General features: G+C 43.6%; 3 non-coding genes across 3 annotated transcripts; all 3 read left to right on the top strand.

Annotated features, from left to right (window-relative positions):
- The first annotated feature begins 5,176 nt into the window (after positions 1 to 5,176).
- LOC149428260 (U6 spliceosomal RNA) lies at positions 5,177 to 5,283 on the top strand. Its single transcript, XR_016310811.1, has one exon. It is a non-coding gene; the product is annotated as a U6 spliceosomal RNA (small nuclear RNA).
- A 6,583-nt stretch (positions 5,284 to 11,866) lies between these two features.
- LOC149428259 (U6 spliceosomal RNA) lies at positions 11,867 to 11,973 on the top strand. The gene has a single exon (XR_016310810.1). It is a non-coding gene; the product is annotated as a U6 spliceosomal RNA (small nuclear RNA).
- Positions 11,974 to 16,767: 4,794 nt separating this feature from the next.
- Positions 16,768 to 16,874, top strand: LOC149428258 (U6 spliceosomal RNA). Its single transcript, XR_016310808.1, has one exon. It is a non-coding gene; the product is annotated as a U6 spliceosomal RNA (small nuclear RNA).
- Positions 16,875 to 18,199: the final 1,325 nt, after the last annotated feature.

Raw genomic sequence — 18,199 nt, 5'->3', positions numbered from 1 at the left:
GTGACAATCATTTTTTTCATTTTCTGAAAAATTCGGACAAAAAAAATACAACTTCAAAAAACTCGCCATGCCTCTTATGAAATCCGTCGTACTGTCTACTTTACAAAAAGGGGTCATTTGGGGAATATCTGTACTGTTCTGACATTCTTGGGCCTCAAGAAATTAGATTGGCTGTCACTACTTCAGGATTGATCAATATTCAGACCTATACCAGAGTTTGTGAACTCTATCACTTTCCTACAAACTAAAAAATACATCCTAATTTGGGTTATTTTCACCAAAGACATGTAGCAGAATACATCTCGGCCTAAATTTATGAAGAACCATTACGGATTTGCGAACTTTTATAACAGAAACAAAGAAAACCGTGTTTTGTTTTTAAATTTTCGGTCTTTTTTGGTTAATTTAGCCAAAAATAAAAACCCCAGCGGTGATTAAATACCACCAAAAGAAAGCTCTAGTTGTGTGAAGAAAACGATGAAATGTTTGTTTGGGTACAATGTTGTATGACCGAGCGAATTGTCATTGAAATTGTGAGAGCGCTGAAACCTGAAAAATGGCCTGGGCAGGAAGGGGGTAAAAGTGCCCGGCATGGAAATGGTTCATCGATACGAGAAAATCAAAAAGAGCCGCCTAGCGGAGGATGGTTTCCATCCAACGACCTCTGGGCCAGCTCTGGGAAAGGTCCCCTGGCACTCAAGGTGAGGATGCCAAAAGTGCGCCCCTCCCCCGAGCTCCTTCATTCGGGAAAACAAAAAGGGAACCAGGGAACAAATGCCATAAGCGCTCGCTTACACCCTGAGCCCCCGCTCACACCCAAAACCATTTCAAAATCGGGCGACCTGCTGACACCAATGCCTATGCAAACCGCACCAAAAGCTCTGCTGCGTGCACTACTTTAGAGGTCGGCGCGGCTCCGACAAAGCCGGAACCGCACCCATAGGACCGCTGTAATAGCGGACAATAGGGTGCGACTTGGCCTACAGTTTTACAAGTCGCAGGCCAAGTTGCACCTGACGTGACCGGGGTGTAAGGGGCATGCCAGCGTGTGCGTTCTCATAGCGCACGTCTAGGACAGACCACTCGTTTCAATAGGCTTCCCTAGGTGAATAGATCGATTTTAAAACCACAGAGATACATAAATCAATCAAAGTGAGTTGAAAATAATATAGCAAAAAAACAAAACCAATGTACCTCGGACACGGCCGATGACAGATCTGAGTACCGGCCCCGTTGCTGGTACCATGTGACCTGCTGTGACCAATCACAGCAGGTCACATGACAGTTGTACACCATGGATGGCTTCATGCATGCCATCCATTGTCTACTAGTGTCTAGCTGTGAATCGTCACAGCGATCACATGCACATGTCATGTGATGAGCCGTGGCCAGATCACAGCTGAGCACAAAAAAAAAAAAAAACAAACCCCTGAATGAATCGATGTCATTCAGGTAAATGCTTGCTTATAGCAAAGGAAGTCTTTGCTATAAGCAAATTGTGTAAGAAAAGAAAAAAAAAAAACTGATCACTTCCCCAAAGTAGTACAATGTTACTGTGGTAACATTGTACTACTTTGGTCATAGGGAAATATGAAAAGAAAATCTTGAAGAAAAAGAAAAAAAATGTAATAAAAAATGAACAATAATAAAAAAAAAGTAAAAAAAATGATTTTTTTTTTTTTTTTTCCCCATACTGTCACCAGTCAGTGTCCCTGATCACCGCTATGCCAGTGATAGGATGACGCTGTACTGCACTGGTGACAGTATGTAAAAAAAAATAATTGTGACAATCATTTTTTTCATTTTCTGAAAAATTCGGACAAAAAAAATACAACTTCAAAAAACTCGCCATGCCTCTTATGAAATCCGTCGTACTGTCTACTTTACAAAAAGGGGTCATTTGGGGAATATCTGTACTGTTCTGACATTCTTGGGCCTCAAGAAATTAGATTGGCTGTCACTACTTCAGGATTGATCAATATTCAGACCTATACCAGAGTTTGTGAACTCTATCACTTTCCTACAAACTAAAAAATACATCCTAATTTGGGTTATTTTCACCAAAGACATGTAGCAGAATACATCTCGGCCTAAATTTATGAAGAACCATTACGGATTTGCGAACTTTTATAACAGAAACAAAGAAAACCGTGTTTTGTTTTTAAATTTTCGGTCTTTTTTGGTTAATTTAGCCAAAAATAAAAACCCCAGCGGTGATTAAATACCACCAAAAGAAAGCTCTAGTTGTGTGAAGAAAACGATGAAATGTTTGTTTGGGTACAATGTTGTATGACCGAGCGAATTGTCATTGAAATTGTGAGAGCGCTGAAACCTGAAAAATGGCCTGGGCAGGAAGGGGGTAAAAGTGCCCGGCATGGAAATGGTTCATCGATACGAGAAAATCAAAAAGAGCCGCCTAGCGGAGGATGGTTTCCATCCAACGACCTCTGGGCCAGCTCTGGGAAAGGTCCCCTGGCACTCAAGGTGAGGATGCCAAAAGTGCGCCCCTCCCCCGAGCTCCTTCATTCGGGAAAACAAAAAGGGAACCAGGGAACAAATGCCATAAGCGCTCGCTTACACCCTGAGCCCCCGCTCACACCCAAAACCATTTCAAAATCGGGCGACCTGCTGACACCAATGCCTATGCAAACCGCACCAAAAGCTCTGCTGCGTGCACTACTTTAGAGGTCGGCGCGGCTCCGACAAAGCCGGAACCGCACCCATAGGACCGCTGTAATAGCGGACAATAGGGTGCGACTTGGCCTACAGTTTTACAAGTCGCAGGCCAAGTTGCACCTGACGTGACCGGGGTGTAAGGGGCATGCCAGCGTGTGCGTTCTCATAGCGCACGTCTAGGACAGACCACTCGTTTCAATAGGCTTCCCTAGGTGAATAGATCGATTTTAAAACCACAGAGATACATAAATCAATCAAAGTGAGTTGAAAATAATATAGCAAAAAAACAAAACCAATGTACCTCGGACACGGCCGATGACAGATCTGAGTACCGGCCCCGTTGCTGGTACCATGTGACCTGCTGTGACCAATCACAGCAGGTCACATGACAGTTGTACACCATGGATGGCTTCATGCATGCCATCCATTGTCTACTAGTGTCTAGCTGTGAATCGTCACAGCGATCACATGCACATGTCATGTGATGAGCCGTGGCCAGATCACAGCTGATCACAAAAAAAAAAAAAAACAAACCCCTGAATGAATCGATGTCATTCAGGTAAATGCTTGCTTATAGCAAAGGAAGTCTTTGCTATAAGCAAATTGTGTAAGAAAAGAAAAAAAAAAAACTGATCACTTCCCCAAAGTAGTACAATGTTACTGTGGTAACATTGTACTACTTTGGTCATAGGGAAATATGAAAAGAAAATCTTGAAGAAAAAGAAAAAAAATGTAATAAAAAATGAACAATAATAAAAAAAAAGTAAAAAAAATGATTTTTTTTTTTTTTTTTCCCCATACTGTCACCAGTCAGTGTCCCTGATCACCGCTATGCCAGTGATAGGATGACGCTGTACTGCACTGGTGACAGTATGTAAAAAAAAATAATTGTGACAATCATTTTTTTCATTTTCTGAAAAATTCGGACAAAAAAAATACAACTTCAAAAAACTCGCCATGCCTCTTATGAAATCCGTCGTACTGTCTACTTTACAAAAAGGGGTCATTTGGGGAATATCTGTACTGTTCTGACATTCTTGGGCCTCAAGAAATTAGATTGGCTGTCACTACTTCAGGATTGATCAATATTCAGACCTATACCAGAGTTTGTGAACTCTATCACTTTCCTACAAACTAAAAAATACATCCTAATTTGGGTTATTTTCACCAAAGACATGTAGCAGAATACATCTCGGCCTAAATTTATGAAGAACCATTACGGATTTGCGAACTTTTATAACAGAAACAAAGAAAACCGTGTTTTGTTTTTAAATTTTCGGTCTTTTTTGGTTAATTTAGCCAAAAATAAAAACCCCAGCGGTGATTAAATACCACCAAAAGAAAGCTCTAGTTGTGTGAAGAAAACGATGAAATGTTTGTTTGGGTACAATGTTGTATGACCGAGCGAATTGTCATTGAAATTGTGAGAGCGCTGAAACCTGAAAAATGGCCTGGGCAGGAAGGGGGTAAAAGTGCCCGGCATGGAAATGGTTCATCGATACGAGAAAATCAAAAAGAGCCGCCTAGCGGAGGATGGTTTCCATCCAACGACCTCTGGGCCAGCTCTGGGAAAGGTCCCCTGGCACTCAAGGTGAGGATGCCAAAAGTGCGCCCCTCCCCCGAGCTCCTTCATTCGGGAAAACAAAAAGGGAACCAGGGAACAAATGCCATAAGCGCTCGCTTACACCCTGAGCCCCCGCTCACACCCAAAACCATTTCAAAATCGGGCGACCTGCTGACACCAATGCCTATGCAAACCGCACCAAAAGCTCTGCTGCGTGCACTACTTTAGAGGTCGGCGCGGCTCCGACAAAGCCGGAACCGCACCCATAGGACCGCTGTAATAGCGGACAATAGGGTGCGACTTGGCCTACAGTTTTGCAAGTCGCAGGCCAAGTTGCACCTGACGTGACCGGGGTGTAAGGGGCATGCCAGCGTGTGCGTTCTCGTAGCGCACCTCTAGGACAGACCACTCGTTTCAATAGGCTTCCCTAGGTGGATAGATGGCGCAGGCACCATTTTTAAAACCACAGAGATACATCAATCAATCAAAGTGAGTTGAAAATAATATAGCAAAAAAACAAAACCAATGGACTAAAATGGCTCTTTAATAATTACCAGGAAATCCAAATCCAAAATAGCCGCCTAGCAGAGGATGGTTTGGATCCAACCACCTCTGCTTTATGGGCCCAGCAAGGCATGGTGGGCGTGGCCTGCCTGCCTTCCCACAATGCCTCCTGGCAGAGCTGCTCACTTGCATGCGGTGTCCTGCTTAACAATAGCCTGTGTGCTCCTCATTTTCTTCAGTAAAATCAACTTTTCAACTGACAGACATTATTGATCACATTGATTATGATTATACAAAAAGCATTCTTAGAATTCATAAACATAGTTTGGCAGAAATAGCGCAGAACACCGACATTCAACGCTCTCCATAAGCTGATCTTCTGACCTCTTTGACGGCTTATATACCCCTCGGGCTCTCCCATTGCTTTGCCCCCCCGCATCGGCGGGTGGGCAGGATTACAATCGTGGAACGATACAGAGAAAATTAGCAAGCCCCTGCGTAAGGTTGACATGCTAACCCATGAAGCGGTCCCAAATTTTTTCCTCAAACAACCTTCCTTCAATTCAATGCTTTGGATTTCTTGCTTTCTTTCTTTCTTTTTTTTTTTTTTTACTCTTAGCATCAACTATTTTAAAAAATAAAAATTACAAGCTGCGGCTTACGGTTAGAGCGCAACTGAAAGCTGCACGTGCCCTAGCGGCTTCTCCCACCAACCTTCTCTGAAGAAGAGCAGCACGCCTATGGGCATCCCACTGCCCCGTTAGTCTATGGGGGCGCTCCATTCTCTCACTCCTTCTCTTGGCTCCCCTTTCTTTCCCAATGCCTTTCTATACGGCCAGCTCTGGGAAAGCTCCCCCGGCACTCAAGGTGAGGATGCCAAAGTGCGCCCCTCCCCCGAGCCCCTTCATTCGGGAAAACAAAAAGGCAGCAAATGCCATAAGCGCTCTCTTACACCCTGAGCCCCCGCTCACATCAAAACCAATTTCAAAATTGGGTGACCTGCTGACACCAATGCCTATGCAAATCGCACCAAAAGCTCTGCTGCGTGCACTACTTTAGAAGTCGGCGCGGCTCCGACAAAGCCGGAACCGCACCCGTACGACCGCTCTAATAGCGGACAATAGGGTGCGACTTGGCCTACAGTTTTACAAGTCGCAGGCCAAGTTGCACCTGACGTGACCGGGGTGTAAGGGGCATGCCAGCGTGTGCGTTCTCATAGCGCACGTCTAGGACAGACCACTCGTTTCAATAGGCTTCCCTAGGTGAATAGATCGATTTTAAAACCACAGAGATACATAAATCAATCAAAGTGAGTTGAAAATAATATAGCAAAAAAACAAAACCAATGTACCTCGGACACGGCCGATGACAGATCTGAGTACCGGCCCCGTTGCTGGTACCATGTGACCTGCTGTGACCAATCACAGCAGGTCACATGACAGTTGTACACCATGGATGGCTTCATGCATGCCATCCATTGTCTACTAGTGTCTAGCTGTGAATCGTCACAGCGATCACATGCACATGTCATGTGATGAGCCGTGGCCAGATCACAGCTGAGCACAAAAAAAAAAAACAAAAAAAAAACAAACCCCTGAATGAATCGATGTCATTCAGGTAAATGCTTGCTTATAGCAAAGGAAGTCTTTGCTATAAGCAAATTGTGTAAGAAAAGAAAAAAAAAAAAACTGATCACTTCCCCAAAGTAGTACAATGTTACTGTGGTAACATTGTACTACTTTGGTCATAGGGAAATATGAAAAGAAAATCTTGAAGAAAAAGAAAAAAAATGTAATAAAAAATGAACAATAATAAAAAAAAAGTAAAAAAAATGATTTTTTTTTTTTTTTCCATACTGTCACCAGTCAGTGTCCCTGATCACCGCTATGCCAGTGATAGGATGACGCTGTACTGCACTGGTGACAGTATGTAAAAAAAAATAATTGTGACAATCATTTTTTTCATTTTCTGAAAAATTCGGACAAAAAAAATACAACTTCAAAAAACTCGCCATGCCTCTTATGAAATCCGTCGTACTGTCTACTTTACAAAAAGGGGTCATTTGGGGAATATCTGTACTGTTCTGACATTCTTGGGCCTCAAGAAATTAGATTGGCTGTCACTACTTCAGGATTGATCAATATTCAGACCTATACCAGAGTTTGTGAACTCTATCACTTTCCTACAAACTAAAAAATACATCCTAATTTGGGTTATTTTCACCAAAGACATGTAGCAGAATACATCTCGGCCTAAATTTATGAAGAACCATTACGGATTTGCGAACTTTTATAACAGAAACAAAGAAAACCGTGTTTTGTTTTTAAATTTTCGGTCTTTTTTGGTTAATTTAGCCAAAAATAAAAACCCCAGCGGTGATTAAATACCACCAAAAGAAAGCTCTAGTTGTGTGAAGAAAACGATGAAATGTTTGTTTGGGTACAATGTTGTATGACCGAGCGAATTGTCATTGAAATTGTGAGAGCGCTGAAACCTGAAAAATGGCCTGGGCAGGAAGGGGGTAAAAGTGCCCGGCATGGAAATGGTTCATCGATACGAGAAAATCAAAAAGAGCCGCCTAGCGGAGGATGGTTTCCATCCAACGACCTCTGGGCCAGCTCTGGGAAAGGTCCCCTGGCACTCAAGGTGAGGATGCCAAAAGTGCGCCCCTCCCCCGAGCTCCTTCATTCGGGAAAACAAAAAGGGAACCAGGGAACAAATGCCATAAGCGCTCGCTTACACCCTGAGCCCCCGCTCACACCCAAAACCATTTCAAAATCGGGCGACCTGCTGACACCAATGCCTATGCAAACCGCACCAAAAGCTCTGCTGCGTGCACTACTTTAGAGGTCGGCGCGGCTCCGACAAAGCCGGAACCGCACCCATAGGACCGCTGTAATAGCGGACAATAGGGTGCGACTTGGCCTACAGTTTTACAAGTCGCAGGCCAAGTTGCACCTGACGTGACCGGGGTGTAAGGGGCATGCCAGCGTGTGCGTTCTCATAGCGCACGTCTAGGACAGACCACTCGTTTCAATAGGCTTCCCTAGGTGAATAGATCGATTTTAAAACCACAGAGATACATAAATCAATCAAAGTGAGTTGAAAATAATATAGCAAAAAAACAAAACCAATGTACCTCGGACACGGCCGATGACAGATCTGAGTACCGGCCCCGTTGCTGGTACCATGTGACCTGCTGTGACCAATCACAGCAGGTCACATGACAGTTGTACACCATGGATGGCTTCATGCATGCCATCCATTGTCTACTAGTGTCTAGCTGTGAATCGTCACAGCGATCACATGCACATGTCATGTGATGAGCCGTGGCCAGATCACAGCTGAGCACAAAAAAAAAAAAAAACAAACCCCTGAATGAATCGATGTCATTCAGGTAAATGCTTGCTTATAGCAAAGGAAGTCTTTGCTATAAGCAAATTGTGTAAGAAAAGAAAAAAAAAAAACTGATCACTTCCCCAAAGTAGTACAATGTTACTGTGGTAACATTGTACTACTTTGGTCATAGGGAAATATGAAAAGAAAATCTTGAAGAAAAAGAAAAAAAATGTAATAAAAAATGAACAATAATAAAAAAAAAGTAAAAAAAATGATTTTTTTTTTTTTTTTTCCCCATACTGTCACCAGTCAGTGTCCCTGATCACCGCTATGCCAGTGATAGGATGACGCTGTACTGCACTGGTGACAGTATGTAAAAAAAAATAATTGTGACAATCATTTTTTTCATTTTCTGAAAAATTCGGACAAAAAAAATACAACTTCAAAAAACTCGCCATGCCTCTTATGAAATCCGTCGTACTGTCTACTTTACAAAAAGGGGTCATTTGGGGAATATCTGTACTGTTCTGACATTCTTGGGCCTCAAGAAATTAGATTGGCTGTCACTACTTCAGGATTGATCAATATTCAGACCTATACCAGAGTTTGTGAACTCTATCACTTTCCTACAAACTAAAAAATACATCCTAATTTGGGTTATTTTCACCAAAGACATGTAGCAGAATACATCTCGGCCTAAATTTATGAAGAACCATTACGGATTTGCGAACTTTTATAACAGAAACAAAGAAAACCGTGTTTTGTTTTTAAATTTTCGGTCTTTTTTGGTTAATTTAGCCAAAAATAAAAACCCCAGCGGTGATTAAATACCACCAAAAGAAAGCTCTAGTTGTGTGAAGAAAACGATGAAATGTTTGTTTGGGTACAATGTTGTATGACCGAGCGAATTGTCATTGAAATTGTGAGAGCGCTGAAACCTGAAAAATGGCCTGGGCAGGAAGGGGGTAAAAGTGCCCGGCATGGAAATGGTTCATCGATACGAGAAAATCAAAAAGAGCCGCCTAGCGGAGGATGGTTTCCATCCAACGACCTCTGGGCCAGCTCTGGGAAAGGTCCCCTGGCACTCAAGGTGAGGATGCCAAAAGTGCGCCCCTCCCCCGAGCTCCTTCATTCGGGAAAACAAAAAGGGAACCAGGGAACAAATGCCATAAGCGCTCGCTTACACCCTGAGCCCCCGCTCACACCCAAAACCATTTCAAAATCGGGCGACCTGCTGACACCAATGCCTATGCAAACCGCACCAAAAGCTCTGCTGCGTGCACTACTTTAGAGGTCGGCGCGGCTCCGACAAAGCCGGAACCGCACCCATAGGACCGCTGTAATAGCGGACAATAGGGTGCGACTTGGCCTACAGTTTTACAAGTCGCAGGCCAAGTTGCACCTGACGTGACCGGGGTGTAAGGGGCATGCCAGCGTGTGCGTTCTCATAGCGCACGTCTAGGACAGACCACTCGTTTCAATAGGCTTCCCTAGGTGAATAGATCGATTTTAAAACCACAGAGATACATAAATCAATCAAAGTGAGTTGAAAATAATATAGCAAAAAAACAAAACCAATGTACCTCGGACACGGCCGATGACAGATCTGAGTACCGGCCCCGTTGCTGGTACCATGTGACCTGCTGTGACCAATCACAGCAGGTCACATGACAGTTGTACACCATGGATGGCTTCATGCATGCCATCCATTGTCTACTAGTGTCTAGCTGTGAATCGTCACAGCGATCACATGCACATGTCATGTGATGAGCCGTGGCCAGATCACAGCTGAGCACAAAAAAAAAAAAAAACAAACCCCTGAATGAATCGATGTCATTCAGGTAAATGCTTGCTTATAGCAAAGGAAGTCTTTGCTATAAGCAAATTGTGTAAGAAAAGAAAAAAAAAAAACTGATCACTTCCCCAAAGTAGTACAATGTTACTGTGGTAACATTGTACTACTTTGGTCATAGGGAAATATGAAAAGAAAATCTTGAAGAAAAAGAAAAAAAATGTAATAAAAAATGAACAATAATAAAAAAAAAAGTAAAAAAAATGATTTTTTTTTTTTTTTTTCCCCATACTGTCACCAGTCAGTGTCCCTGATCACCGCTATGCCAGTGATAGGATGACGCTGTACTGCACTGGTGACAGTATGTAAAAAAAAATAATTGTGACAATCATTTTTTTCATTTTCTGAAAAATTCGGACAAAAAAAATACAACTTCAAAAAACTCGCCATGCCTCTTATGAAATCCGTCGTACTGTCTACTTTACAAAAAGGGGTCATTTGGGGAATATCTGTACTGTTCTGACATTCTTGGGCCTCAAGAAATTAGATTGGCTGTCACTACTTCAGGATTGATCAATATTCAGACCTATACCAGAGTTTGTGAACTCTATCACTTTCCTACAAACTAAAAAATACATCCTAATTTGGGTTATTTTCACCAAAGACATGTAGCAGAATACATCTCGGCCTAAATTTATGAAGAACCATTACGGATTTGCGAACTTTTATAACAGAAACAAAGAAAACCGTGTTTTGTTTTTAAATTTTCGGTCTTTTTTGGTTAATTTAGCCAAAAATAAAAACCCCAGCGGTGATTAAATACCACCAAAAGAAAGCTCTAGTTGTGTGAAGAAAACGATGAAATGTTTGTTTGGGTACAATGTTGTATGACCGAGCGAATTGTCATTGAAATTGTGAGAGCGCTGAAACCTGAAAAATGGCCTGGGCAGGAAGGGGGTAAAAGTGCCCGGCATGGAAATGGTTCATCGATACGAGAAAATCAAAAAGAGCCGCCTAGCGGAGGATGGTTTCCATCCAACGACCTCTGGGCCAGCTCTGGGAAAGGTCCCCTGGCACTCAAGGTGAGGATGCCAAAAGTGCGCCCCTCCCCCGAGCTCCTTCATTCGGGAAAACAAAAAGGGAACCAGGGAACAAATGCCATAAGCGCTCGCTTACACCCTGAGCCCCCGCTCACACCCAAAACCATTTCAAAATCGGGCGACCTGCTGACACCAATGCCTATGCAAACCGCACCAAAAGCTCTGCTGCGTGCACTACTTTAGAGGTCGGCGCGGCTCCGACAAAGCCGGAACCGCACCCATAGGACCGCTGTAATAGCGGACAATAGGGTGCGACTTGGCCTACAGTTTTGCAAGTCGCAGGCCAAGTTGCACCTGACGTGACCGGGGTGTAAGGGGCATGCCAGCGTGTGCGTTCTCGTAGCGCACCTCTAGGACAGACCACTCGTTTCAATAGGCTTCCCTAGGTGGATAGATGGCGCAGGCACCATTTTTAAAACCACAGAGATACATCAATCAATCAAAGTGAGTTGAAAATAATATAGCAAAAAAACAAAACCAATGGACTAAAATGGCTCTTTAATAATTACCAGGAAATCCAAATCCAAAATAGCCGCCTAGCAGAGGATGGTTTGGATCCAACCACCTCTGCTTTATGGGCCCAGCAAGGCATGGTGGGCGTGGCCTGCCTGCCTTCCCACAATGCCTCCTGGCAGAGCTGCTCACTTGCATGCGGTGTCCTGCTTAACAATAGCCTGTGTGCTCCTCATTTTCTTCAGTAAAATCAACTTTTCAACTGACAGACATTATTGATCACATTGATTATGATTATACAAAAAGCATTCTTAGAATTCATAAACATAGTTTGGCAGAAATAGCGCAGAACACCGACATTCAACGCTCTCCATAAGCTGATCTTCTGACCTCTTTGACGGCTTATATACCCCTCGGGCTCTCCCATTGCTTTGCCCCCCCGCATCGGCGGGTGGGCAGGATTACAATCGTGGAACGATACAGAGAAAATTAGCAAGCCCCTGCGTAAGGTTGACATGCTAACCCATGAAGCGGTCCCAAATTTTTTCCTCAAACAACCTTCCTTCAATTCAATGCTTTGGATTTCTTGCTTTCTTTCTTTCTTTTTTTTTTTTTTTACTCTTAGCATCAACTATTTTAAAAAATAAAAATTACAAGCTGCGGCTTACGGTTAGAGCGCAACTGAAAGCTGCACGTGCCCTAGCGGCTTCTCCCACCAACCTTCTCTGAAGAAGAGCAGCACGCCTATGGGCATCCCACTGCCCCGTTAGTCTATGGGGGCGCTCCATTCTCTCACTCCTTCTCTTGGCTCCCCTTTCTTTCCCAATGCCTTTCTATACGGCCAGCTCTGGGAAAGCTCCCCCGGCTCTCAAGGTGAGGATGCCAAAGTGCGCCCCTCCCCCGAGCCCCTTCATTCGGGAAAACAAAAAGGCAGCAAATGCCATAAGCGCTCTCTTACACCCTGAGCCCCCGCTCACATCAAAACCAATTTCAAAATTGGGTGACCTGCTGACACCAATGCCTATGCAAATCGCACCAAAAGCTCTGCTGCGTGCACTACTTTAGAAGTCGGCGCGGCTCCGACAAAGCCGGAACCGCACCCATAGGACCGCTGTAATAGCGGACAATAGGGTGCGACTTGGCCTACAGTTTTACAAGTCGCAGGCCAAGTTGCACCTGACGTGACCGGGGTGTAAGGGGCATGCCAGCGTGTGCGTTCTCATAGCGCACGTCTAGGACAGACCACTCGTTTCAATAGGCTTCCCTAGGTGAATAGATCGATTTTAAAACCACAGAGATACATAAATCAATCAAAGTGAGTTGAAAATAATATAGCAAAAAAACAAAACCAATGTACCTCGGACACGGCCGATGACAGATCTGAGTACCGGCCCCGTTGCTGGTACCATGTGACCTGCTGTGACCAATCACAGCAGGTCACATGACAGTTGTACACCATGGATGGCTTCATGCATGCCATCCATTGTCTACTAGTGTCTAGCTGTGAATCGTCACAGCGATCACATGCACATGTCATGTGATGAGCCGTGGCCAGATCACAGCTGAGCACAAAAAAAAAAAAAAACAAACCCCTGAATGAATCGATGTCATTCAGGTAAATGCTTGCTTATAGCAAAGGAAGTCTTTGCTATAAGCAAATTGTGTAAGAAAAGAAAAAAAAAAAACTGATCACTTCCCCAAAGTAGTACAATGTTACTGTGGTAACATTGTACTACTTTGGTCATAGGGAAATATGAAAAGAAAATCTTGAAGAAAAAGAAAAAAAATGTAATAAAAAATGAACAATAATAAAAAAAAAGTAAAAAAAATGATTTTTTTTTTTTTTTTTCCCCATACTGTCACCAGTCAGTGTCCCTGATCACCGCTATGCCAGTGATAGGATGACGCTGTACTGCACTGGTGACAGTATGTAAAAAAAAATAATTGTGACAATCATTTTTTTCATTTTCTGAAAAATTCGGACAAAAAAAATACAACTTCAAAAAACTCGCCATGCCTCTTATGAAATCCGTCGTACTGTCTACTTTACAAAAAGGGGTCATTTGGGGAATATCTGTACTGTTCTGACATTCTTGGGCCTCAAGAAATTAGATTGGCTGTCACTACTTCAGGATTGATCAATATTCAGACCTATACCAGAGTTTGTGAACTCTATCACTTTCCTACAAACTAAAAAATACATCCTAATTTGGGTTATTTTCACCAAAGACATGTAGCAGAATACATCTCGGCCTAAATTTATGAAGAACCATTACGGATTTGCGAACTTTTATAACAGAAACAAAGAAAACCGTGTTTTGTTTTTAAATTTTCGGTCTTTTTTGGTTAATTTAGCCAAAAATAAAAACCCCAGCGGTGATTAAATACCACCAAAAGAAAGCTCTAGTTGTGTGAAGAAAACGATGAAATGTTTGTTTGGGTACAATGTTGTATGACCGAGCGAATTGTCATTGAAATTGTGAGAGCGCTGAAACCTGAAAAATGGCCTGGGCAGGAAGGGGGTAAAAGTGCCCGGCATGGAAATGGTTCATCGATACGAGAAAATCAAAAAGAGCCGCCTAGCGGAGGATGGTTTCCATCCAACGACCTCTGGGCCAGCTCTGGGAAAGGTCCCCTGGCACTCAAGGTGAGGATGCCAAAAGTGCGCCCCTCCCCCGAGCTCCTTCATTCGGGAAAACAAAAAGGGAACCAGGGAACAAATGCCATAAGCGCTCGCTTACACCCTGAGCCCCCGCTCACACCCAAAACCATTTCAAAATCGGGCGACCTGCTGACACCAATGCCTATGCAAACCGCACCAAAAGCTCTGCTGCGTGCACTACTTTAGAGGTCGGCGCGGCTCCGACAAAGCCGGAACCGCACCCATAGGACCGCTGTAATAGCGGACAATAGGGTGCGACTTGGCCTACAGTTTTACAAGTCGCAGGCCAAGTTGCACCTGACGTGACCGGGGTGTAAGGGGCATGCCAGCGTGTGCGTTCTCATAGCGCACGTCTAGGACAGACCACTCGTTTCAATAGGCTTCCCTAGGTGAATAGATCGATTTTAAAACCACAGAGATACATAAATCAATCAAAGTGAGTTGAAAATAATATAGCAAAAAAACAAAACCAATGTACCTCGGACACGGCCGATGACAGATCTGAGTACCGGCCCCGTTGCTGGTACCATGTGACCTGCTGTGACCAATCACAGCAGGTCACATGACAGTTGTACACCATGGATGGCTTCATGCATGCCATCCATTGTCTACTAGTGTCTAGCTGTGAATCGTCACAGCGATCACATGCACATGTCATGTGATGAGCCGTGGCCAGATCACAGCTGAGCACAAAAAAAAAAAAAAACAAACCCCTGAATGAATCGATGTCATTCAGGTAAATGCTTGCTTATAGCAAAGGAAGTCTTTGCTATAAGCAAATTGTGTAAGAAAAGAAAAAAAAAAAACTGATCACTTCCCCAAAGTAGTACAATGTTACTGTGGTAACATTGTACTACTTTGGTCATAGGGAAATATGAAAAGAAAATCTTGAAGAAAAAGAAAAAAAATGTAATAAAAAATGAACAATAATAAAAAAAAAGTAAAAAAAATGATTTTTTTTTTTTTTTTTCCCCATACTGTCACCAGTCAGTGTCCCTGATCACCGCTATGCCAGTGATAGGATGACGCTGTACTGCACTGGTGACAGTATGTAAAAAAAAATAATTGTGACAATCATTTTTTTCATTTTCTGAAAAATTCGGACAAAAAAAATACAACTTCAAAAAACTCGCCATGCCTCTTATGAAATCCGTCGTACTGTCTACTTTACAAAAAGGGGTCATTTGGGGAATATCTGTACTGTTCTGACATTCTTGGGCCTCAAGAAATTAGATTGGCTGTCACTACTTCAGGATTGATCAATATTCAGACCTATACCAGAGTTTGTGAACTCTATCACTTTCCTACAAACTAAAAAATACATCCTAATTTGGGTTATTTTCACCAAAGACATGTAGCAGAATACATCTCGGCCTAAATTTATGAAGAACCATTACGGATTTGCGAACTTTTATAACAGAAACAAAGAAAACCGTGTTTTGTTTTTAAATTTTCGGTCTTTTTTGGTTAATTTAGCCAAAAATAAAAACCCCAGCGGTGATTAAATACCACCAAAAGAAAGCTCTAGTTGTGTGAAGAAAACGATGAAATGTTTGTTTGGGTACAATGTTGTATGACCGAGCGAATTGTCATTGAAATTGTGAGAGCGCTGAAACCTGAAAAATGGCCTGGGCAGGAAGGGGGTAAAAGTGCCCGGCATGGAAATGGTTCATCGATACGAGAAAATCAAAAAGAGCCGCCTAGCGGAGGATGGTTTCCATCCAACGACCTCTGGGCCAGCTCTGGGAAAGGTCCCCTGGCACTCAAGGTGAGGATGCCAAAAGTGCGCCCCTCCCCCGAGCTCCTTCATTCGGGAAAACAAAAAGGGAACCAGGGAACAAATGCCATAAGCGCTCGCTTACACCCTGAGCCCCCGCTCACACCCAAAACCATTTCAAAATCGGGCGACCTGCTGACACCAATGCCTATGCAAACCGCACCAAAAGCTCTGCTGCGTGCACTACTTTAGAGGTCGGCGCGGCTCCGACAAAGCCGGAACCGCACCCATAGGACCGCTGTAATAGCGGACAATAGGGTGCGACTTGGCCTACAGTTTTGCAAGTCGCAGGCCAAGTTGCACCTGACGTGACCGGGGTGTAAGGGGCATGCCAGCGTGTGCGTTCTCGTAGCGCACCTCTAGGACAGACCACTCGTTTCAATAGGCTTCCCTAGGTGGATAGATGGCGCAGGCACCATTTTTAAAACCACAGAGATACATCAATCAATCAAAGTGAGTTGAAAATAATATAGCAAAAAAACAAAACCAATGGACTAAAATGGCTCTTTAATAATTACCAGGAAATCCAAATCCAAAATAGCCGCCTAGCAGAGGATGGTTTGGATCCAACCACCTCTGCTTTATGGGCCCAGCAAGGCATGGTGGGCGTGGCCTGCCTGCCTTCCCACAATGCCTCCTGGCAGAGCTGCTCACTTGCATGCGGTGTCCTGCTTAACAATAGCCTGTGTGCTCCTCATTTTCTTCAGTAAAATCAACTTTTCAACTGACAGACATTATTGATCACATTGATTATGATTATACAAAAAGCATTCTTAGAATTCATAAACATAGTTTGGCAGAAATAGCGCAGAACACCGACATTCAACGCTCTCCATAAGCTGATCTTCTGACCTCTTTGACGGCTTATATACCCCTCGGGCTCTCCCATTGCTTTGCCCCCCCGCATCGGCGGGTGGGCAGGATTACAATCGTGGAACGATACAGAGAAAATTAGCAAGCCCCTGCGTAAGGTTGACATGCTAACCCATGAAGCGGTCCCAAATTTTTTCCTCAAACAACCTTCCTTCAATTCAATGCTTTGGATTTCTTGCTTTCTTTCTTTCTTTTTTTTTTTTTTTACTCTTAGCATCAACTATTTTAAAAAATAAAAATTACAAGCTGCGGCTTACGGTTAGAGCGCAACTGAAAGCTGCACGTGCCCTAGCGGCTTCTCCCACCAACCTTCTCTGAAGAAGAGCAGCACGCCTATGGGCATCCCACTGCCCCGTTAGTCTATGGGGGCGCTCCATTCTCTCACTCCTTCTCTTGGCTCCCCTTTCTTTCCCAATGCCTTTCTATACGGCCAGCTCTGGGAAAGCTCCCCCGGCACTCAAGGTGAGGATGCCAAAGTGCGCCCCTCCCCCGAGCCCCTTCATTCGGGAAAACAAAAAGGCAGCAAATGCCATAAGCGCTCTCTTACACCCTGAGCCCCCGCTCACATCAAAACCAATTTCAAAATTGGGTGACCTGCTGACACCAATGCCTATGCAAATCGCACCAAAAGCTCTGCTGCGTGCACTACTTTAGAAGTCGGCGCGGCTCCGACAAAGCCGGAACCGCACCCGTACGACCGCTCTAATAGCGGACAATAGGGTGCGACTTGGCCTACAGTTTTACAAGTCGCAGGCCAAGTTGCACCTGACGTGACCGGGGTGTAAGGGGCATGCCAGCGTGTGCGTTCTCATAGCGCACGTCTAGGACAGACCACTCGTTTCAATAGGCTTCCCTAGGTGAATAGATCGATTTTAAAACCACAGAGATACATAAATCAATCAAAGTGAGTTGAAAATAATATAGCAAAAAAACAAAACCAATGTACCTCGGACACGGCCGATGACAGATCTGAGTACCGGCCCCGTTGCTGGTACCATGTGACCTGCTGTGACCAATCACAGCAGGTCACATGACAGTTGTACACCATGGATGGCTTCATGCATGCCATCCATTGTCTACTAGTGTCTAGCTGTGAATCGTCACAGCGATCACATGCACATGTCATGTGATGAGCCGTGGCCAGATCACAGCTGAGCACAAAAAAAAAAAACAAAAAAAAAACAAACCCCTGAATGAATCGATGTCATTCAGGTAAATGCTTGCTTATAGCAAAGGAAGTCTTTGCTATAAGCAAATTGTGTAAGAAAAGAAAAAAAAAAAAACTGATCACTTCCCCAAAGTAGTACAATGTTACTGTGGTAACATTGTACTACTTTGGTCATAGGGAAATATGAAAAGAAAATCTTGAAGAAAAAGAAAAAAAATGTAATAAAAAATGAACAATAATAAAAAAAAAGTAAAAAAAATGATTTTTTTTTTTTTTTCCATACTGTCACCA

The sequence above is a fragment of the Staurois parvus genome, unplaced genomic scaffold (assembly GCF_062004578.1).
Source record: "Staurois parvus isolate SC_StPar_1 unplaced genomic scaffold, SC_StPar_1.0 ptg003371l, whole genome shotgun sequence".
Taxonomy (NCBI): Eukaryota; Metazoa; Chordata; class Amphibia; order Anura; family Ranidae; genus Staurois; species Staurois parvus.
The sequence above is the reverse complement of the archived record's forward strand: the minus strand, read 5'-3'. Positions and strand labels throughout refer to the sequence as shown.